We start from the raw sequence: 25153 nt of genomic DNA, 5'->3' as shown, positions 1-25153 counted from the left end.
TCCTGTAGCCCTTCCTAAAATGTGTCATATTAGATTGACTTTGAGGATTGCCTGAAATCTTTTTTTTGGGGTACAGACTAAAATTGCCAGGATTTTGACTGCGCTGTCTATTCTGTTCATAGATCACTCCTGTGAAATGAAGTTCAGTGGCTGCCTTTCCTCTTCGGTGCCCACTTCAAAATAATCATTTTGACATTTTAAACCTTAAATGGTAAGGCCTGGCCTCGGGCCCAGCCCTACTATCAGAAAAGAGACAGCACATTTTCGATATGTTGAGAGGAATGTAGTTTAGTTAATATTGTATTTTGCTGCCAGGGACAAGGGGAAATACCTTTGACTTCAAGGCATTCCGGAGCAGTCAGCTGGAGGAGGAAATGGCAAAAGAACATGTTGCCATGAGTGATGCATTTCTCTTTTTATAACAAATGTTAAACACGGGAAGAAAAAACAAATCAAAATCCCTTAGCTATTTCTTTTAAAAGTGAAAAGTAAATGGTAACTCATTTGTATCTCTTTCTGTAATATTGTTGTGACCTAGGCTTACTGAGTCATTACAAGACACAATTAGTCCCAAACAAACCTATTTTATTCTAACAGCTGAGAATTACGTTCATTCCCAGCTGAGTCCCAATTAGTTGCAAAACAAGTCCTTCGGAAGAAGTCCTTTGGGATAATCACCAACCTTTATCTTCTTTGACACCCTGCCAAAGGCCTTACTTGGCAAAGCCCCACAAAGTTCAGAAACAAACAAGAGATGCTGACTGGAAACAGAGTTAGTAACGTTGCTTTCCTGCAAAAGGCTCCAAGTCCTTTGTTTCTCTTTTAAGCCTTATGGGAGGGGCCAATCATCTCCTGGCCTTACTCCCAAGTCGTCCCTTTTGCTTTAGCTGCTCTTGCCTTCTGGCAGCTCTGCGCATGTGTGCACTAGGAACAGGCTCCTCCTGTTCCTCTGCCTCTCTGCTGTCCAACTCCGGGGGCTCCGGAGTCCGCTCATCACTCCCAGATGGCCCTGGCCCTATCTCTGCCTCCCGAGGCAGAGCCCTCGTCCGGGCCTTCCCCAGACTCCAGGACTGGCCCATGTTCCTCTCCAGCCTCCTCACTGTCCAACTCCACTGCCAGCTCCGCAGGCTGCTGGCGGACCACAACAAATATTTTTGTGTTTGTACGATAAGGGAAGACTGATTTCATCTGCCATATTTACGCTACTGATAGTCTCTGCCCACCAATGCAATTTTATTATGGCACAGCAGCACCCAAAAAGATAAAACAAAAATTGGCATTGCAATGGAATCCATTCACCCTTTTTGAATGTGAAATGATCTTGCACAGAAGTAGAAAGTGCTGAAGTTTGGCTCATGCCCTCAGGATCAGAATTTTGACTTTTTGACCCATTCTGTCTTTCGACTTTCTTCAGTACAAATTCAAAAGTGTACTAAAATAGCCTCCTACTGTAAGTTAAAACAAACACACAAAAAACAATATAAAATGTGTACAACTTTTAAAAAATCAAAATAACACTACAACTATATAATAAAATAACCCCTTAGTCTAAATTTAAACATAAAGAAATATATGCATGTCTAATAATAACAACAAAATACAATATTTCTAGAATCACAACAGATCTAAGCATCAAATACTAAAATCAAAATTTCATTTTTATCTTTCGGAAGCAAGAAGCTCAAAAGTGGTCTCCAAACAGAAACTAAGTTAGATAAGGTTCTGTCAAAATGTGGCAGAAATTAGCCAAGTGGTTGGTCTGTAAAGCACAGCAGGGTCAGCTTTGGCTGCTGTATGGATATGAGATCATCCAGAAACCCCCAAAATTGTAATTTAAATTAGAAAATAAAATAAAATCCAGAAAAGAACAATCAGATTTGCATCATGACAAGAAAATTGCATATGTACACCCAAGCAAGTCACATTGGATTCGAAGGTGATTACCCTTACTTGATGGTTTACATATTTCAATGCTGTAAAGCTCCACAAAATTGAAAATCAGCATATATATGTATTATTTATACTAAAAAAAATGAACTGAGATAAAACTGAGTGTAGTGAAAGTTCTCCTAGTTGTGAAATTCTCGTTACAAAGTTATATACAACAATGTGCACGTCAGAGAAAATTGAATACAAATACATCTTTAAATATTCCATTTTCAAATGGCAAAATGGAGCTGAAATTGATATGTGTTCACTTGATTGTACGTAGGACAATAATATATTTAAACTGGGCTTAACTTACATTATTTCAGTGAGTCATTAACTTAGAATGCCGTTCCACGATCCTGAAATTATTACTGCTCAACTAATGTTTCATATTATCCAGGGGTTTGTCTAGGTAGACCTGTAAAAATATAATTAACTTAGCTATAACCTTGGTATTCTGACAGTTTTTGTAAATCAAGGTTAATCAGAGATGGATAATGCAGGCTGCCACAGAATTAGATCAAAACTGTATTATGCTCAATACAGGCACAAAAGTATAATGCACTGGAAAATAAAGAAGAACCTTCTCTGCTTCATTTCATTTCATTTCATTTCATTCAGGAATAGTCATTTAGTCTTGAACATTTGCTAAACAAGCATCAATTAACTCAATTCTGCAGGAAGGAGTTTTTTTTTTTTTGTTGTTGTTGTTGTTAAACAAGCAAATAGAAGGCAAAGAAATAAAAGGTAAAGGTAACATATGTGCTAGTTGTTCCCGACTTTAGGGGGCAGTGCTCATCTCCGTTTCAAAGCCGAAGAGCCAGTGCTGTCCGAAGACGTCTCTGTGGTCATGTGGCCGGCATGACTAAACACCAAGGGCGCACGGAACACTGTTACCTTCCCACCAAAGGTGGTCCCTATTTTTCTACTTGCATTTTTATGTGCTTTCGAACTGCTAGGTTGGCAGAAGCTGGGACAAGTGACGGGAGCTCACCCCGCGGCACTAGGGATTCGAACCACTAAACTGCCGACCTTTCGATCGCCAAGCTCAGCGTTTTAGAGACTGAGCCACCGTGTCTCAATTTAAAGTTAAACTTAAAGTTAAAGGAATAGAGTCACATTAATCAGCATTGTTAAATGCTTTTGGTAAAGAATTGCTCCCTAACACCTTTGGTAAATGGAGCCAAGCTCTGTGTAACCATAAACATGTGTCAGCTATTTATTTATAATTGTATATACCTTTATCAAAACCTGCCATCAGATATTATTAAAAGTGATTACAAGAACAGCTTAAAAAAGATAAATAGACATCAAAACATAGAACAAAAATAATAAAGTAATGTAAAGAAAGCTGAGACTAAATTCTTGAAGTGACTGAACTTTTTTCCCCCCACTCAGTATTTGTCAGTGAGGTGAATGGACCAATCTCTTTAGGAATGGCATTTCTGAGGTTTGAATTTCCTGGCAGTAATGGATGTATCAGAGCTAAGCCCAAGAAAGTAATTGGTGATTGTCAGGGGTGAAATCCAGCAGGTTCTGACAGGTTCTGGAGAACCGGTGGCGGAAATTTTGAGCAGTTCGGAGAACCTGTAGCGGAAATTTTGAGTAGTTCAGAGAACCGGCAAATACCATCTCTGGATGGCCCCAGAGTGGGGTGGGAATGGAGCAGTAGTGGGTTTCAAAAATTTTTTACTACCGGTTCTGTGGGTGTGGCTTGGTGGGCGTGGCATGGCTTGGTGGGAATGGCATGGCATGGTGGGCATGGCATGGTGGGCGTGGCAGGTGAAGGATACTGTAAAATCTCCATTCCCACCCCACTCCGCAGAGAATAGATGGGGGCGGGGCCAGTCAGAATTTTTACTACTGGTTCTCCGAACTACTCAAAATTTCCGCTACCGGTTCTCCAGAACTGGTCAGAACCTGCTGAGACCCACCTCTGGAATGGAGATTTTGCAATATCCTTCCCCCAGGAGTGGGGAAGGAATGGGGATGTTGCAGTATCCTTCCCCTGGAGTGGGCTGGGAATGGAGATTTTGCAGAATCCGTCCCCTGGAGTGGGGTAGGAATGGAGTTTTTGCAGTATCCTTCCCTGCCACACCCATCAAGCCATGCCCACCAAGCCACGCCCACAGAAACCAGTAGTAAAAAATTTGGATTTCACCACTGGTAATCATCCAAAAACCATTGTTCCCCCAGAACACCTAAATCAGCCTCAAAAGCAGTTGCCAATAAACAAATCAGGACAATTGTCTACAGGACAATTGAAGAAGGCCAGAGTTAGGGAAAACTGCATTGCTCACGAGAAAGCTTGAATTTGAAACCCTACTAATGTCTCTTGTTCAAAAGGATTAATTGCCAGATACATAATACAGCATTAGTTTTGTGGAGGGGGATGGGTAGATAAGTGGTATAGTCTGTCAACTCCACGCGCTATATTGCTCCACGAGCAATATTCAACTGGATGGTTGAGGGAAGGGGTGGTCCTTAAGAATTGCATTTCACAGATCATTTATGGCCTAAAACGCAGGTGTCAAACTCGTGGTATCACGTTGCCATCATGTGATGTTTTGCGGCATTTTTCCCATTCGTGGAGCTGGGGTGGGCGTGTCCTGCATGTGACGCATCCAGCCCATGGGCTGCCAGTTTGATACCCCTTGCTTAAAAGGTAAACCAAGATTTTGAATTTAGTTGCTTTAGTTGCTTTAGATTACTAACTAATGAGTTTTGTCTACGACATTTGCACTTAGATTAAATAGCTAGATAAGAGCATTGCTAGTAACCAGAATTTAAATGGTCACATTGTAACACAAATACTACGGTATGCAAACTCCCTAACAGTTGCATTTTTTTATTCCAAAACTAAAATCAAAATCATAATCAAATTAAGGTCATGATGAACTTACATGGTAACCATGGTGCTCCTGTGTATGTCTATAATATAACAATAGTGATGGTAACTGAAATTAGTATATTGTGAGCTAAAGCATCACTTTATCTTTCAAAAGCTTAATCTACAATTACATTGATTCATGTAGATCTTATAGTGTAACTCAGTGATGAAATCCAAAACTTTTTACTACCGGTTCTGTGGGCGTGGTGTGGCTTGGTGGGTGTGGCTTGGTGGGCATGGCAGGGGAAGGATACTGCAAAATCTCCATTCCCACCCCACTCCAGGGGATGGATACTGCAAAATCCCCATTCCCTCCCCACACCAAGGAAAGGATATTGCAAAATCTCCATTCCCACCGCACACTTAGGCCAGCCAGAGATGGTATTTGCCGGTTCTCCAAACTAATCAAAATTTATGCTACCAGTTCTCCGAACTGCTCAAAATTTCCACTACTGGTTCTCCAGAACCTTTCAGAACCTGCTGGATTTCACCCCTGGTGTAACTACTATAAATCCTTACTTATGTGAGAAGTTACAAGTAAGAAAAACAACATTTGGATTGGTCTGGTTTTAGTTATTTATAGATACAATGTGTCAGAGATTTTACTAAAGTGTTCTACTAATTGGTTAGCATCTAGATACTATACTAGATTTATCAAGGCTAACAGCAAAATTACCCTAAAAGAAAAAACTCAAATCACTGGAAAGCTAAGAATGAAGGAAAAGTAAACACAACAATAAATCACTTTAACATTGACTGCAGAGGAATAAAATTCACAGAGCTGAAAAACCACACCAAAATCATATTAATAAAATCCTTGCTATAACCAGAAATATGTTACAGGAGATTATCAGGTTTCAGAGCCATAGTTTGCCTTGATAAGAATCTGTATTTTATGGATGGAGGCAGATGGCAACTAAAGACATTAGAAACACTGTTGGAAGAAGGGACTAATTTAACTTGGTTACGGTATAATCAACTTCAATTGAGATGGAAAGAGGACCAAAAAACTGGTATAATGATGCATGAAGAAGAATTGGTTAGACATATAAAAGAGAAAGGTCCAGTGCATATTAAGAGGGTTTATAATGTTTTGCTAGAAAGGGACTCGGAAAATGAATTGGTTAAAGATTGTATGATAAAGTGGGCACAAAATTTTGCAGAACCAGTGATGTTGGAAACATGGGAAAAAATATGGGTCCAGAATGTTAAATTTACACAGTCGCAGAATTTGAGGGAAAATTTTTATAAAATGTTTTATAGGTGGCATTTAGATCCTAAGAAATTATCGTGTATGTATCCTAATGTTCAACCAAAATGCTGGAGATGTGATTGCTTAGATGCCACATATTACCATATGTGGTGGACTTGTAAGATAAAAATTTGGTGGGTTATGCAAAATGTTTTGAAGAAAAAACTTCAGTTTTCTCCACAATTGTTTTTATTGTTTATAGTTAAGGGTTTTACATTGGGTGAAACAAAGCTGATATTGTATATGGTGACAGCAGCGAGATTATTGATAGGTCAATATTGGAAAAATGAAGCTATGCCCACTATTGAAGAATGGACTTTGAAGATGACCAGTTTTGCAGAGATGGCGAAGATTTCAGCATATCTAAAAGATCGGACTCAAGAGACTTACGTATGGGAGTGGAAAAAGTGGATAGATTATGTGCAGAATAAATATCAAATTAGGAAATATCAGATAGCTTTTAACTGAATGTATTATATAGGGATAGAATAATTGAATTTTATGAAGATTTGAATAATATACAGGGGATGGAGGGGTTCAAGTTTTATAAAATGTGATTTTGATTGGGATTATATTTTGAGGAAGTCATGGGGGGAGGGGAGGGTTAGGGAGGGTCAGGGAGGGTTTGGGGGGGAAACTGGGGAAAAATGTATTTGTAAAACTTTTTAAATAAAAAAAAAAGAATCTGTATTGCAGAAAAAGAATGAAGCCACACGAAATAGTTGATGCTGTGGTCTGAGCCCTCTTATCTGGCCAGTTGCTTGGGAGATTTTGAGGCTTAATGCCAAGAACAATTCCCCTTAAAACAGCTCTAGAAATATTAAACGATAAAAAGCTGGATTTATTTTCTCAAAGCTCAGAAGATACGGAAATATGTGAAATATCCCACCGAAAATAAATGGAAATGAGTATCCCCAGAGTCTTAGAAAATAAGAACAATGTAATTGTATTAACAAAATACCCCTTTTTTCCTTCATTGATCATGAAGTCAAAGGTCTGCTTATTTGGGAAAACAAGGAAGGAAAGCAACACAATTACATACCACTTAATATCAGTAAGAACAATTTAGCAGTTAATTGCGTTTAAAATAGCTGCACCCTTCAAATTCATTTATTGAAAGTAAAATCAGGTTTATATTTGAAGCACTGTGTTATTTCTTCTCTACCTGGGATATCATATATGGAACAAACATACCCCAAATATAGATCACGTGAAGTGTTAATACCACTTTATAAGGCCTTGGTAAGGCCACACTTGGAATGCTGCATTCAGTTTTGGTTGCCACGATGTAAAAAAAAAAAAGATGTTGAGACTCTAGAAAGAGTGCAGAGAACAGCAACGAAGATGATTAAGGGACTGGAGGCTCAAACATATGAAGAACAATTGCAGGAACTGGGTATGTCTAGTTTAATGAAAAGAAGGACTAGGGGAGACATGATAGCAGTCTTCCAATATCTCAGGGGCTGCCACAAAGAAGAGGGAGTCAACCTATTCTCCAAAGCACCTGAAGGTAGGACAAGAAGCACTGGGTGGAAACTAATCAAGGAGAGAAGCAACTTAGAACTAAGGAGAAATTTCCTGACAGTTAGAACAATTAATTAGTGGAACAACTTGCCTCCAGAAGTTGTGAATGCTCCAACACTGGAAGTTTTTAAGAAGATGTTGCATAACCATTTGTCTGAAGTGGTGTAGGGTTTCCTGCCTAGGCAGGGGGCTGGACAAGAAGACCTCTATGGTCCCTTCCAACTCTTGTTATTCTATTCTATTCTATTCTATTCTATTCTATTCTATTCTATTCTATTCTATTCTATTCTATTCTATTCTATTCTAAATAAAGTTATAGTTTTTAATGGGATAATTATTTTAAGAGCACAAGAGTTTCATGGAATATTAAGGCAACAGAAAAATGTGTAAGTTGATGGATGGAGAAACTCTATCTAGACATTGGTCTAGAGTCCCATTCCCAAAAATAAATTAGCTTCTTATTTCTTGTACACTTGACCCTGTACTGTATGTCTGAAGATCCCAACAAAGAATAGAGTGCCTTGTTCTTATTTAACTTCCTTCTCTTCCTAGATGGTAATAAACTGTTGCAGGATTACATACTGATTAAAAGGGATTAGAAGTCTTAAGCATACTTACCTGGAAATAAAGCAGCCAATTTGTTCAGGCACCAGGCTAGACACTGGGAGACCGTGAGATCTAGACCAGGGTTGGGTTCTACTTACCTTTACTATTGATTCGCATCGCGCCCATGCGCAAATCTCCTATGATGACATCCGGGTCAGTGGGCGGAGCATCCCGCCAGTTTTACTACCAGTTCTTGCGAACCGGTCTGAACCGGGGGCAACCCACAACTGATCTAGACTCACCTTAGGCATGAAAGCCAGGTGGGTGACTTTGAGCCAGCTACTTCCTCTCATCCCAACCCCTTTCACAGTGTTGTTGTTGTTATTGTCGGGAAAACAGGAGGTGCAAGAAATATTAGGTATGTTTGTCATCTTGACTTTTTAATAAAAATAATAAAGGAAAATAAACAAACAAACAAATAAGCCATTAAGCACATTAACAAGAGTAGTCTTGTATTTTCTAGGCCCAGAAGAAATATCTATGAACTTCCAAAGTCATTCTCTTTCCTTTCCACCTCCCTGTCTCAATCCAGCTATTTCTTAACAAATGTAACATTTGCAGGATGTTCCCAAAATCACCGTTAGTATTATCAATGTAATAATATTCCCTTTATCCACTATATATTTGTAATTATGTGTACCTTTCGGGTCATATTTCAAAAAGTTACACGCATCTGAAAAAAATGCCCAAGAAGGCCAACATAAAGGATGCAGAAGCTGGACCAGTTCTCTATCTAAATGTTCCCATTTAAGATCCTTTAGCTTATCAAAAAAAAAAAAAAAAAAGGCAGATAAGTGGATCATAATGGGTATATAATGTTATGAATGGAAAAAGTAGAATTGACTCCCTCCCTCTTATTAACAGAATTTGCACTTAGCCAGTGAAGTTGATTGCAAAAGAGATGAGGGGCAGATAAAAATTACTTACAAGAAATGTACTTATGCCTATGAATTTATTAGCACGAAATATGATGTTAGCATCAATGTAAATATCTGTAAAAGGGGATTGGAAAAATTCAAGGCAGATAAATGTTTAATGGCTAATATGTTTGATGGCTGTATATTACTATCAATCACAGAAGTACTTAGAAGTATTGAAGAAAATTATACAGGGTTCCTTTTTAAGGAAAATTTTGTGATCTCTCAAAGTGGAATCCTTTGTAGCACACAGAGAGTTCAAAAAAAAAAATCCCACTTGAATAATTTCTCAGTTTTAAAATTCTTTACAAAATGCATGACATTATAGGAGCATGCACACCAAAATATGAATTCATAGGAACAGCTTCATATGGGAGGACAAATATTTGAGTAAAGATGCATTCAATATCAAATAAAGAGAGCTTTCTGAGATATATATATATATATTTCTCTCTCTCACATGCACACACACACACACACACAGTGATAAGAGTGCACAGGTATCGAACCTCTGTCAGCCTTGCAAGGTCCAAACAAGAAACATACCTAGAAGGTACTAGATCTAACTTTATTGTAAGGTTACAATAACAGAATCTTGCAAATCTGAAAGTACATCTCTCTCTCACTCCCCCCCCCCGCCTTTTACTTACAGGCCAAGAAACTAGGGGAGGTCCCTTCTGAGATGTTTGCCATGCCACCATTCCTTCTATCTCACTTCTGAGAATGACATAGACAGTTGTCACTTCTCTGACCACTCCTGCGGTTTTTCCACCTGTCTTCCAAGATCATTCCCACAGACAGTTACAACCTCCAACCCAGCTAAAGCAATGGAAGGTGAGGGAGTCTGTAAAGATTCTCAGTCATCCGGGTCATGGTTGTCCCAAAGGTGCTTTTTCAGGAGGCAACTGGACTTCATTTTTTTTCTTTTGAAGACGTTTCGCTTCTTATCCAAAGCTTCTGAAGAAGCAAAACGTCTTCAAAAAACAAAGTCCAGTTGCCTCCTGAAAAAGCACCTTTGAAAGGTGAGGAAGACATCACACAACTGTTTCTTCTGAGCTGCAGTATCGGCAACAGTCCTGATCCCTGCAAGGATCTCATCTCACCTCCTGAGTCACTTAAAGATCCTAGGGAACCTCCTATTCAGAACTCACATGCAGATGTGGTGGCCCGTCAGCAGTATTGTGCAGCAGTACTGTGCAGCTAGTAGCTGATTCTGACAGGGAGGAGGCTGGTGTGGTGCTGCGCCAGCAGCCTGTGCAGCTGGCACTCGAGTCAGACAATGAGGAGGCTGGAGAAGATGTGGTGCCAGAGGTGGGGATTCAGCCAGGGCCTCCAGAACCTCCAGAAACTCCCATAAGTGAAGAGGAAGAAGAGGAGGAGCCTCTTCTCGATGTACGGGTGCGCAGAGCTGCCAAAAGGCAGGAGTGGCTCCTCAGGAGGAGGTCTCCTCAAGAGTAAGGCTTGGGGCTAATTGGCCATTCCCTTAACCTATTTAAGGAAGGACGACGACTGAGGCAATTTTCAGGGAACAACTTCGTTCACTCTCCTTCGCGTCTTGATCTTAGTTCTCTGCAAATTGCTTCTGGGCTTTCTGCCAACCATAGTAAGATTATGATTATTTATTCTTTGGATTCTTGTAGGCTGTTAAGAAAGTTAATTAACAGCCTTTGTTTGAAAAAGACTGATTTAATTTAGTAAACTAAGGTTTGTACAGACTTTGTGTGTGCTGCGTTCTTTGGGGTCCATAGCTGGGGCAGAACAGCAGGTAGCCCTCTCTTAACACTAGCAATTGGGACCGACAACTCCATTGCTGATCGTAAAGCATGATGTCATGTGACCATGCTAACTTATGACTGTTGCAATAGCAGCCCTCCCAGTCCTCTATTATTAGGTAAAACCCCATGCACATGCAGCATCCCACAGTGAAGTGATCACCATTTGCAACTCCTTGCTGACTTCCCCATTGACTTTGCTTGTCTGAAGCTGACAATGAAGGTAACAAATGGTGCTCCCCTAACCACAGGGTCCTGTGACATAATTGCAAGCCAGTTGCCAAGCATCTGAATCATGATCATGTGGACACGGTGGACGCTGCTTCTACAAAAACTCATTTTGAGCCCCTCTTGTTCAGTTTCATTGTAACTTCAAATGATTTCTGAAGGAATGTGTTCTGACCTAGGCTTCCTTAGAAAGTATAAAGCACAATCTTAGTCCCGGCAAAACCTCTTTTATTTACACGGCTGTGAATTATTGACATTCACAGTCCGCAAGGCTTCACAATCAGTCTTTCAGGGGAATGTTTATAAACACCCACCTTATCTCCCTTGGAATGCTGCCATAGAACTAATTGCCAAACGCAGGGCAAGGCCAAACTTGGCACAGAGTCAAACAGAACTTTCAAAGCTTGAACTGACCAGATGAACTAATTGCTTCCTGCAAAAGCTCATGTCCCATTTGCTCCTCTTTTATGTCTTATAGGAGGGGCCAATCATCTCCAAGCCTTACTCCCAAGTCGACCCTGTTTTCTTAATTGTTCTTGTCTTCTGGCAGCTCTGCACATGCGCACACTGAGAACAGGCTCCCGCTGTTCTTCTCACTGATGTCAGACTCCGGAGGCAGCACATACTGTAACTATCAGATGGCTTTGGCCCCCTCTCTGCCTCCGATGCAGAGCCCTCATCTGAGCTTTCCCCAGCCCCCAGGACTGGCCCAAGTTCCTCCCCAACCTCTTCACTGTCCGACTCTGCTGCCAGCTCCAGTGGCCACCGGCAAGCCACAACAGAGTAGACTACCTCTACATATATGCAACACTCATGCCTCTCCTCTTCACCTACATGAAATAAAAGTCATACTGTTATCTGGCTGAACAGAATGCATATGATTACTAGATGGCATCATTTTGATGTTTGCAGCCCAAATATGGCAGTCCTACCCCACTATACAAAGAAATGAGATTATAGTATGATATTGATAAACCCAGTAGAGATTATGTCTCAAATTACAGAAATAGGAACGTGGACTGTGGACTTCTTCTTTTTCTTTTTTCTTTTTTGCATAAAGTTTTTTTTATTTTATAACATATAAAAATATATTTTTGGTTAAACAGTGTGTTGTCTGGGTACAAATAGTTTTAAGAAATAATCACCAAAGTGTTTACAACAATGTCCATGTATATTAATTCAATAATAATAATAATAATAATAATAATAATAACAACAACAACAACAACAAACAATAACAATAACAATAACAATAACAATAACAATAACAATAACAATAACAATAACAATAACAATAACAATAACAATAGCAATAGCAATAACAACAACAACAACAACAATAATGCTTATCCATTTTAACAAAACTCCCTTTTTTCATTTTCTTATATTTTTCATGTTTCTAACTTCTGTTTTTGTCAGCTAACCATTGATAAAATAAATTCCAAGTCAAAAAGTATTCAGTTTCTTTCTTTTCCTTAATTTTAAGTGTTAATCTATCCATTTCTACACATTCAGGTATTTTTTTTAATCACATTTTCAACTGTATGGATCTCTTCACTTTTCCATTGTTGTGTAAATATAATTCTGGATGCAGTCAATATATGTAAAATCAAATATGTATTCCCCTTGTTATACTTATCCAGTAAAATGTGGACTGTGGGCTTTCTGTAGGCCAGTGGTGGGTTGCCCCCGGTTCAGACCGGTTCGCAAGAACTGGTAGTAAAACCGGCAGGAGGCTCCGCCAACCGACCTTGACGTCATCAGGGAGCTTCTGCACATGCGCAGAAGAGCGCACATGTGAGCAAGCGAAGCAAGCGTGCACGTTGCAAACCAGTAGTAAAGGTAAGTACAACCCACCCCTGCTGTTGGCCACTACTGAACCATAACTACCCTCAATTCCAGTCTGAACTGCTATACTGGAAGCTGTGATTCAAGGACTTCAGAAGGACCACAACTTCCATCCTGTCCTAAGGGTTTGATTTACCATGATGGGAACAGTAAGCTGGACTGGAAGTGCTTTTGATGTGATCTGGCACAACTCTTCTTATGTTCATAGAAGTATCATTTTCTGCTGCAATTCGAGCAATAGGTGAGATGGCAATGATGTGGATGAGCTGTTGAGAAGGAGGGGATAAAAGGAGCTAAGAAAGAAGATGTGACATGAAAGAAAATCGTTGGGGAAAAACATAGCCACTGAAAACAGAAAACAGAAAAGAATGATGGAGCACAGGTTTGATCCAGCTGAGAGCTCTAATAATGAGCTTCCTTTTATCAAGCGAATGCATATAGCCCTTAAGAGGCAGCATTGCATGAAAAAGAAAGAAAATTCCAACAAACTGTGAACTGGGAGCATAATATCTGCATCAAATACAAAATGCTACTATTAATAAAAGTTTTTTTTAAAAAAAAAATCATGGAAACCTATTATGTATTGAATTAAAATATGCTCTTTTCTATACTTACCAGATTTCAGAAGAAATCTATTTTAAAACAGCACTCCTGAATATGTGTCTTAACATGGCCCTAATTATGAATAAAGTAGATTAAAGTTCAGCAGCTCAGAAAACAACTTAATTTATAATGAAACCCAAAACAATATTTTGGGTTTTGGTACAGTAAATTCTCAAATGTACAACCCACCATCAAAATGTTTGGTCCTGATATACTAATTACACAGTATCATTACAGAAGATAACTCATGATGGAAGTAAGATTCTGATTCTGTCAAACCAATGGTTAGGACAACAAGAATATTTTCCACTTTTTGCCGTCTTTTTCATCATAAGCACTCTGATTTTCTGTGAGTCTACATGCCCCCCCCCCCAACTCAACAAGAAATCAATAGAAAAGCAGTCCCTCTTGTTAAAAGGAACATAATCTTTTCAGGAAGGCAATGAAAAGTTTGGCATGGCTTAAATCAGAGGCAACAATACATAAAGGGTTTGAAATATATGTTGGAAATATTTAAAGGGACGCTCCATCATGCTTGCTGGACATGCAAAAAAGCTAAAACATTTTGGATTCAAATATATACATTGATACGGACGACTTTAAGAAAAGCCAACATTTTTCCTTTTAGGACTGATGGATAGATAGAAAACGATCATGGAAGATTATTTCTGTATATTATTACTTATTATTATTATATTTACAAAGTTGGAAAGATTCTACGTTAACTACCATGGAGGAATGGTTGGTGACATTGACAGAACTTGCCGAGATACCCAAACTGACTTTTTTAACTTAGAGAAAAGGCATTATGGATCATTGACTGGAAACCCCTTACAATTTTTTTGTACAAAAAAGAATTTGAATTTGTGCGTTACGGTTTTGATGATTAAAAAGAATAGGTTATACTAAGAACGGAAATACGATATAATCCTAAAGAGAGATGTTTAATTAAAAGTGTACATATAACCAAAGAGAGGAAGATTAGAAGTCACTTCTATATTTCATGTGTTCTGTTCTGTTCTTTTATTTTACTTTTCTTTTTTTCTGTCTCCGTTTTTCTTTGCCTCATCTTTTCCTTACCTTTTTCACATTCGTTGGGTTTTTTTTTTGTCTTTGAATGTAGCAATAGCAATAGCACTTAGACTTATATACCGCTTCACAGTGCTTTTACAGCTGTCTCTAAGTGGTTTACAGAGTCAGCCTATTGCCCCCAACAATCTGGGTCCTCATTTTACCTACCTCAGAAGGATGGAAGGCTGAGTCAACCTTGAGCCTGGTGGGATTCGATCTGCTGAACTGCAGCTAGCAGTCAGCTGAAGTAGCCTGCAGTACTGCACTCTAACCACTGCGCCACCTCGGCTCTTGTACATATTATATGTATATATTATATATGTAAAATATTTGAACAAAAACTATTTAAGCTAGAGGCAGCAAGAATTACAAGCGTGCAAAAATCCATATCTGTAGGAAAAAAATCTTAAGAGATGCTCTGCCCTGTTGAAGCATCCATATATCCATATCCAGGAGCCTGGATAGCTCAACAGACAGAGCACTGTAATTTAACACCAGCTGTCTGCAATTAAAGTAAGATCGAATCTCGCCAGGCTCAAGGTTGACTCAGCCTTCCATCATTTCTAAGGTAGGTAAATTGAGGACCCAGTTTGTGGGGGCAATAAGCTGACTTTGTATAAATATACAAAAGTATGAAGGCTATTGCTTAACGCACTGTAAGCCGCCCTGAGTCTCCGGAGAAGGGCGGCATATAAATCAAATTAAAAAAAAAATATTCAAACTGCAGAATCTACCGCCTTTAAACAGAGTCAGGAATAGCAGCAAACTTGTCTGTGCACCTATGCAGTAAGAGGAGGGAAGAGAATGCCATAAGGTGGCATCACCTTCACAAAAATGTAGAAGGACCCCTGTTGAGTGGAGACAATGACCTGCTCTATCTGACCTTCCAAACAGGATTTCCAGCATGAGTCACAAACTAACAAGCTATAGATAGCCGCAGACATTTCTGCTGGATGCCATTCATTACCAAAGAGACCTTTTCTGAACAATGGCTTTAGTGGAAAAAAAAATCTGTCATCTTCTAGACTGCTTCTATAATCAAGACTCCTCTCTATTAAAGCCCAAACAGCAGAGCAATGGGAAGGAGTTCCCTGGGGATAAATAACCAGGAACAGTTTATTATGATGGCACTATTAAACAAGAATATTAGGGACTAATTTGGATAGAAGACAGATTCTATTTGTCAGCTTCTAATCATTCAGTTAAGGATCATAAAACCAGCTGACTTCAGCCACACAGCTGGAGTTCTTTCTCTATCTGTTGCCCTTTAGGGATATTATCATAAATTTTCCTTGACTGCTATCAGAGTGACCTATATCGGGAAAATGTTAGATAGTACTGTGCATTCAAATGTTTGTCCTGTAAAGACTGGAATGAAAATGGAGTGGAAATGGTATGTTGTGCTTGCTGACTAATTTTCATAAGTGTGAAAGTCTAGGGGGGGAAATTACCAGTTACACATTACCCTTAACAAAGACAAAACACCAGGACTTCCTTCAATCAATGTAGTATGATCATTTTGACCTTTTACTGCTACTCTGTACATGTAGTCCAGCAAGTTGTTTTATCTTTCATCTTCAGCATTCTCATTGATTTCCAGATAGCCCCTTGGCTTCAGGAGAACTTAACTGTGAGATAAAGGCTTCCAGAAGTCTCATTTGTTATATACTACTGCATGCTGCTTGAAGTAACTTTCAGTTTGGATTTTTTTTTTGTCCATCAACAAGCCTTCAGAAACTCTTCAGAAAGGTACGATGTGGACTTTTAATGAGCAATGGCAATGATATTATGGATTATTATCCTTTAATCTTGAAGCAACCTTCTCTGATTTCTTAGTTTTTGCTAATAAAGCTCAATGAACAGTGTACACTGGTACACTAGGACACTCTGAATAAGGAGTATTATGAAACTGCGAATGCAAGTACAGAGGTGATTCAGTTAATATTGTTCCTTGTCAGTGGTATATAAAGTTAAGAGTCTTTAAAGCAGATCTATTCGTATTGGCACATAGAGACATATCAAGTAGTTACACTGAACATGGCACTCCACCAAGACATTTTCCTTCCTGAAGTAATAATGATTTGTGTCCATCCCCCGAGTAGATCAATTGCACCAGACATGATGATGAAAAAGTACCAGTCACTGCTTAAAAGGCAGATGACTTTCATAGAACAGGCTGTGTGATACATTGTTCTCTCTTTCAATATATTTGTGATGGCCTCCTAAAGTTGCCTTACATTGTGTTTAAAGGTTTAAAGAAAGCTCTTTTCATCATAAGAGTCATACTTATTATAGAGCTACATAGCTAAACACCTACCATTCTTAATCATTATGTTATCTGTACCACAGCTGAGAAAACTCTACAATAGGAATAATGGATTTTATGGAAAGGTATGGAAAACCCATTGTCTATAGCAGTGTTTCTCAACTTCAGCAAGATATGTAGACTTCAACTCCCAGAATCCCCTCCCAGCATGGAGTTGAAGTCCACACATCTTAAAGTCGCTGAGGTTGGGAAACACTGTCTACAGCAGAGGTCTCCAACCTTGGCAACTTTAAGCCTGGAGGACTTCAACTACCAGAATTATGGGAGTTGAAGTCCACCAGGCTTAAAGTTGCCAAGATTGGAGACCCCAAGATTGGAGACCCCTGGTCTACAGTATAGCAAGGGTGAATGAGCTTTGTCAAGTCAAGCCCAAATGAATGAATCCTGAATCAAGCCAGGAGTCACACACTACCAGAATCAGATGGGCCCAAGTGGAAAACGAATGGGACCAAAATAAGGGGAATCAAAAATAATGTGGTAGGAGATTTACAAGGGGTGGATAGATCTTCATTTTGTCAAATAACACCCTTGGCCTGATAATAGTAACTTCTGAACATACAGAAATAGTTGAAATTGAAGTGGAATAGGTGATCACAGCCAACTAATCTCTTATCTATTTCTTATTGGGGTAAACTCATATACCTCTACAAGTTAAAGGATCTCAAGGCAAAATAATATTCTCCATTAAACTGAGTGCTTAGTTAAGGCATATTGCCTGCAATAGGTACAACTTTAATAATTGCCACAATCACTATTGTTAGTCTTCTTTATCATCATTTTCTTCAACTTCTTAGCATTGGCATTCATATTATAATGATTATTTCTATTACCAGGCTTATCATAACTCTTATAGTAATCATGATTGACAGTTGATTTTCATAATTATCAGCTCAACTGACATCACTATTGTCTTTTTTTTTTAAACCCTCACTTTGGAATCATTTGCACTTTTTACGTCTCCAACTATGTGCTTTGTTGAAAAGAAGCAAGGGGAAACAATTTTGACATGGGATTCTTTCTATTTTAGGACATGTCCATTCACCTTTTTTCTCAGTGATTTTTTTTTTTTTTTGCTAATTTTGTGAGGAGCTTTATTTAAACACTCCACATTTGCCACAATGTGTAAGAGCATTTAAAAGAATATGACTGGATAGTAGTTATAGAGGGGAAAATGGAAGCCACACAAATGCCTCTGGGCCAGGGGTGAAATCTACTTACCTTCCCTACCTGTTCAGAAGTGCATGTGCCCTGCGCGCACTCGCTCCACTAGCACACGCACCATCATCAGGTCTGATTTTTGACCCTCTGCACATGCACAAAACCTTCAAACATGGGTTACTTCCTGGTTTTAATCAGAGCAGTGGTGAAATCCTGCCAGTTCTCTCTGGCTCGCACAAACCAGTAGCGGCAGCGGCGTGTGGTTCTGTGAACTGGTAGCAGAGGCAGCGCAAGGCTCAGCGAACCGGTAGTGGTGGCCCACGTGTTCAAACTAGGTGGGTTGGCGGAGCTTCACGGTGCCGCTGCTACCGGTTCGCAGAATCACGCGCCGGCACCGCTACCGGTTCGCGCAAGCCAGACAGAACCGGCAGGATTTCACCACTGCTCTGGGCCTGCCTGCATTCCATAATTCTGAAGGTCTAAAACAACTATGGGTGTCCACAAGAAAGTAAAAAACAAAGTCAAGCTAACAGCCACAGGCTTGTCAAACCCCTCCCCGCTTTATTGCAGGTTTTGTGGCTGCAATGCACATAAAGAACAAGTGTACAGCTATGACTGACTTTATGGATTTCTCCACTCACATACATTCCTGAAAACAACACATCACTCCTTTGCCCCTTTTTGCTTTACTTTCCAACATTCATTTGGAAAATATAAGGAAGCATGAATTGAGACTGAAAATCCCTGTAGAGTTTTTTAAAAAATAAATTTAGGGGGAAAGCGATATAATAGGTTCAGAGAAACAGGACAATTTTAGATTTAATTTTTCATTTGTGTTCAAATGAAAGCCATAAGAACTTTTCATGGATGTCATTCATGATTATTTGTATTCCTAATGCAGTCTCACATTCTTCTTTTAATACCAACAGACAGTAAATTAATTTCTTTTTTTATCCACAAATTTCTCTTCTTTTCTTCTTCAGGATAGAATTCCCAAGTATTTGCTATTCTTTTCTTTTGTTTTCCATTTTCATTGTTTCAGTTACTCTATATAGAAACCTTCCCCATGCTTTTTAGATTATTGCAGTATTGCATTATAGTTCCAATAATAACTAGGGAAATTGTAGTGCAATAAACGTGACCAGATTATGAGAGTCTATATAGATAATGGTATTTTAATTCAGGTTTCTCCAGCGTTTCATTCTGAAAATATGCTGGGGAAATATTTCCCAGATGATATGAAAAAGCCATCATGGCTAAGGATTCCAAAGCAAACAACTTCTAGGAACACATAAAGAGGGAAGCAGAGCTGTTAGTCCAAGAAATCTGCCATATATCATTTAAACCATACTACCATGAGTTTTCCCCTCTTTCTTCTGGTTGTGTCAATGCAAGCAACTTTTGTACAAATTCCCTTACTGCAAGAAGATTCACAATTGGAACTGTAGGTCACATGTGTCTATGGAAGGCAGATCGTGAACCTCCTCAACCTTGGTGGTCAAGTCCTCTAGCATGGTGTCCTCTAGCAAAGGAAAGACGTTTTATGATCTACACTACTTTAGGGTTTTGAGATCAGATCTCTCCACAGCTATTAAAGACATTAGTATGTACTTACAAACTGTATCCCAACAGGGCTCCAGATCAGATCACTGGGAAAAGATTATGCATTCAGGAGAGAGGCTATCAAAGTATAATCTCTAGATCTGGCCTCTTCACTGCACCAAAAGTGTTAATTTACCAATAAAAATGGTGGCCAAAATGTCAGTACTTTATAAGATTATAGTAACAAAGCCTTGCTCACCTGAGTTTTCCCCCCTCTTCTCTTTATGAGGACTAGGGAGGGTGATGTTTGAGATATTTTTCAAACTACAAGACTCAGATTTCTTTTATCTGACCATTGTGTTGGTTTTGGCTCTTCCTCTGCACCTCAAGGTTATTCCTTCTGCCGGTTACATCCAAGGGGACTATAATGTTCTTGTGAATTTTTAGGGAGCAAAACGAACCCTGATGTTATAGAAGCCTAATAAACATAGATTGTTTCTTTGAAATAAAAAAAAGGAAGATGATGAGAGAGAGAGATGTAGATTTCATAATAATAATATTTTGTCGTCTGACTTTATAGCAAACCACCAGACTAACCCAAAACACATGTCTTTGTAACAATAAAGAACCCAACTGTTAAAATTGTGAAAAAGTATCCAAAGTCCCAAGTTTTCAGGAAATCACAAGTGATGCTGTGACTGGCACAAAACAGTTGTTCCCATTAACCTTCAATGTCAACTTTTCCCATTGTTTTCTATTTAAAGGACCTAATTTAAACATGGATATCTGCTGCCATGGCCTGAAAGCAAACTGCTACGCACTTGACAAATGTTGTCACTCTTCCCCTCCGTTTAATTGCATTAATTGAAACAAAAGCAGGAACAGAAATCGGTGAACTCTTTTCATCCTGCGAATCTTTATTCTTGAGCTATGATATATTTCCTTTGAGTCTTTAAAGTCAAAGCCATTCCCTCTCATGGGCATTTACCACGAAGAACTGGTAAAAAAAATAAAAGTAACAACTTAAGGAGCCTTGGTGGCGCAGCGGACTAAGTGCTGTTAAGTAGCACTTAGCTGCCAGCTGCCTGCAATTACAGCAAGTTCAAATCTCACCAGGCTCAAGGTTGACTCAGCCTTCCATCCTTCCGAGGTAAGTAAAATGAGGACCCGGATTCTGGGGGCAATAAGCTGACTTTATATAAAAAAGAACACCGCTTTGGGGGAGGGGGCAAAAGCCCTACTAAGCAGGTATATACAAAAGTATGAAGGCTATTGCTTAGCGCATTGTAAGCCTCCCTGAGTCTCCGGAGAAGGGCGGCATATAAATCGAACCAATAAATAAATAAATAAATAAATAAATAAATAAATAAATAAATAAATAAATAATCTAAGTCCAGATTCTAATATGATAACCGCAGGGCAATAATTAAATACTTCATTGTTTATGGAGAACAGAATAAAGAAGGTCATGCTTGCAATGTGTGGCATTCAAAATGTCAAAATAGGTTCAGTTGGTATACATCTTTGTATCATTTCCAAATTAAGTTGAGATAAAACAAAAGTGATAGAACTTTGATTGAATGAAGTTTGTGGAAATTTAGGATCAATTTAGTCATTACCCTGTTTCCCCCAACATAAGACATCCCCTGATAATAAGCCCAATTGGGCTTTTGAGCTTATGGCAATAAGGCCAAGCGCTTATTTCAGGGTTCAAAAGAATAAAAGACAGGGTCTTATTTTCAGGGAAACATGGTAGTATTAGTATTTCCCACTTGGTACTGAGTGGTATACATCACTAGTGATCTGTCACACCAGGTTTGCACTACAAATTCTACTAAAATACTGAAGCAGATTTTACCTTAAAAACTGGGTTTTATGTTTAAATTGCTTTCTATTTTAAAAATTGGGAGACTTGACAGGTATTTATATTCCATCAAAGCTTTGGAAGAGCCTGTGCAACGTGGCCAGTTTGGGGAGGGATGAGCACCTTTGAGTGATTAGATTTAGATTTCCAATTAGATTTAATTGGCATTCCCTTAAACACAGTTGATTTCACTCCATGTGCTCCATTTATTGTCCCCTTAACCGGTGGTGGGATTCAAGTAATTTAACAACCGATTCTCTGCCTTAATGATTTCTTCCAACAACCAGTTTGCCAAACTACTCAGAATGGTGCGAACTGGCTGAATCCTACCACTGCCCTTAACCATATTAAAAATTATAACCTGGTAACAACCTTTAGAGGGATTCTGGGAGCTGCATCTAAAGAAATTGCAGTATATACATAAACCAAAGATCTATGATTACATAACTCTACTGTAGTCTAATATTAAAGTGAATATAGTCTAGTAATTAAGAACTGCCATTAGGGAGACTCAGGTTCAAGTAGATCCTTACCCGAAATCATTGGCTGACTTTGGATCAATTATGGATCAGGTTTTATTTGTTGTCAGATTAGCCTTATTTTCTATTTCCAACACTTTTTCTGTTGTAATCATTTTGCCTGATTAAGAGTGGTTAAAAAATTAAAAAATATATAATTTTTTAAATATAACTTCAGTTGGTCTATCAAATGAATTTTTCTACGGATTTGCTTTTATTTCTTTGAGAGATTCAATGTCTCTATCTCCAAATCAAAAAGATAACCCTGAACTTGAGATTCATAGATTCATAGCCTAGAGTGCATCCCACTTGCCCAGCTAAAGTTAAGGAGGAACCTAGATTAGGCAGCCCTGTTTAAGAAGATGATAGAAACAGATGATCAACGTAGTGACAATGGCAAAGACTTCATTTCACACTATGCAGGAGAAGGTAATGGCCACCCATTTTTTGATAGACAAAATAAAGTGATTGACAGTATAATGCCAGATGATGGGCTTTTCAAGTCAGAGGGTAATTCAATACTAGACAAATGTAGTGTAATAATTAAAAGCCGGTACCAGGGAAACCCAGGTTTACATACACACTTCAACAAAGAAGCCCATTAGATGACTTTGGACAAATTATTCCCTTTTAACCCACCCTATATCAGAGGGTGGTTGTTGTTATGAAGAAAAATTGGAGGAGAGACTGCTTCTGTGTTACTTCAGTTTTATTAACCTTTAAGGAAGCTTTTTTTTTTTTTTTGAGCTCAGAAAGCTCAAACTGCCCAAGGAGCTGCTGATCCAGTTCTACAGAGGAATTATTGAGTTTGTCATCTGCATCTCCATAACTGTCTGGTTGGGTTCTGCAACCCAACAAGACAGACACAGACTTCAATGGATAGTTAGAACTGCAGAAAAAACAATTGCTACCAACCTCCCTTCCATTGAGCACCTGTATACTGCACAATTCAAAAAGAGGGCTGTGAAAATATTTACAGATCCCTCGCATCCTGGACATAAATTGTTTCAACTCCTACCCTCAAAATGACGCTATAGAGCATTGCACACCAGAACAACTAAACACAAGAACAGTTTTTTCCTGAACGCCATCACTCTGCTAAACAAATAATTCTCTCAACACTGTCAAACTATTTACTAAGTCTGCACTATGACTGTATGACTGTAACTTTGTTGCTTGCATCCTTATGATTTATATTGATATTGTTTCCTGATTGCTTATTTGTTCCCTGTGACTATTATTAAGTGTTGTACCTTATGATTCTTGACGAATCTATCTTTTCTTTTATGTACACTGAGAGCATATGCACTAAGACAAATTCCTTGTGTGTCCAATCACACTTGGCCAATACAAAATTCTATTCTATTTTATTTCAGATGCGTATCTGCAGTAGGGAGGAAAGCCAGCTAGAGAGAAGCACCTAACTAACCTTGGCTAGATTTTGTGTAGTTACACTATGTCAGATCTGATTACTTGATTGGGATACTACACTGACATTCAAAGGCTGTGGATAGTCTAAGACAGTATCAATATATCAGAAACCCAACTGGTATTGAATGATATTGAATGTTCTTTCTTATAATTTAGTTTCAAGGTCCATAATAAATCTTATGACACTATACTCTCACGCTATGCATTTATGTGTGTGTGTGTGTGTGTGTGTGTGATGTGATGTGTGTATGTGTGTGTGAGAGAGAGAGACTTCACTTTAGCCACATCTGAAATATTCTTACATAATGCGGCATTTCAGGATTTGAGATGGATACTTTAATACTTATATCAGTAGCTTATATAACTACTGATTATGATAGAGAACAATAAGTGAATTCATTTACACTGTATACTGACACTTCGCATGAAATCATCATCATACATGGTCTAACCAGACATCTATGCAGCTCTCTATTCCCAACACATTTTCAACACATTTTCAGTCCTATCTGGACCTTCTGAATGAAACCATGGAGATTAGCCTTCTAAACACCTCAAACAAATCTGTTGAGTCCTAATAGCTATTTTTCATAGCATCACAGAGTTGAGGAAGGCCATGATTCAACCTTCTGTTTAGTTTAGAATCCAAAATAAAGCATAACTCACAGATGGTTGCCCATCCTCTGCTGAACCCATCTAATAAAGTCTCTTTAGGGAACTCTTGTAGTTTTACTATCAAACTATTCTGGCTGTTAACAGGTTCCTCCCCTTAATATTTACTTGGAAACTTCTTCCTGTTATGTCAATCTACTCAGTCATTGTTTGAGGTTCATTTTGAGTAATAAAGAATAGACCCTTGATTTCTGTGTGGCCTCCTTGAAAAAGAAATATCACATTTCTCCTAAGTGTTTTCTTTCCAAAGCAAAATATCTCTAGCTTTTTGAATTGCTCTTCACAGGGCTCAGTTCTAACCTCCTGTCCTAATCACCCTTCACTGAAATTGTTCCAATTGTTCCAATTCTTTTTAAAGTTAGCTGTCCTGAGTATTTAAGGTGGATTGACCAAAACAGAACAGATTAATTAATTCCCATGATTAGAAATTGTGTATCTGTTGATGTAACCTAAAATTGATTTGATTTTGTGCAACCATATAAATCAAACCAATAAATAAATAAATAAATAAATAAATAAATAAATAAATAAATACCATTTTGCTATTCTAGAGACAGTTCCAAGATTTTTCTTACACAAACCATTATAAGACTTGTTCTTGACAAGGTGTCTTCCAAAGTGGCTTTCCATTATCTCCTTCCAGGACTGAAAGAAAATGTCTGGCCCAAAGTCACCCAATTGGCTTTGTGCCTATGAAGGGGCTCAGTGGCTAAGATGCTGAGCTTCTCGATCGAAAGGTCAGCAGTTCAGTGGTTCGAATCCCTAGTGCCGTGTAATGGGATGAGCTCCTGTTACTTGTCCCAGCTTCTGCCAACCTAGCAGTTCGAAAGGATGTAAAAAATGCAAGTAGAAAACTAGGGATCACCTTTGGTGGGAAGGTAACAGTGTTCTGTGCGCCTCTGGCGTTTAGTCATCCTGGCCACATGACCATGGAGACATCTTCGGACAGCGCTAGCTCTTTGGCTTTGAAACGGAGATGAGCACTGCCCCCCAGAGTCAGGA

The sequence above is a fragment of the Pituophis catenifer genome, unplaced genomic scaffold (genome assembly GCF_029215685.1).
Source record: "Pituophis catenifer annectens isolate HBS135680 unplaced genomic scaffold, rPitCat1.0.hap2 SCAF_7, whole genome shotgun sequence".
In the NCBI taxonomy this organism is placed as follows: domain Eukaryota; kingdom Metazoa; phylum Chordata; class Lepidosauria; order Squamata; family Colubridae; genus Pituophis; species Pituophis catenifer.
This window is presented reverse-complemented; position numbering follows the sequence as displayed.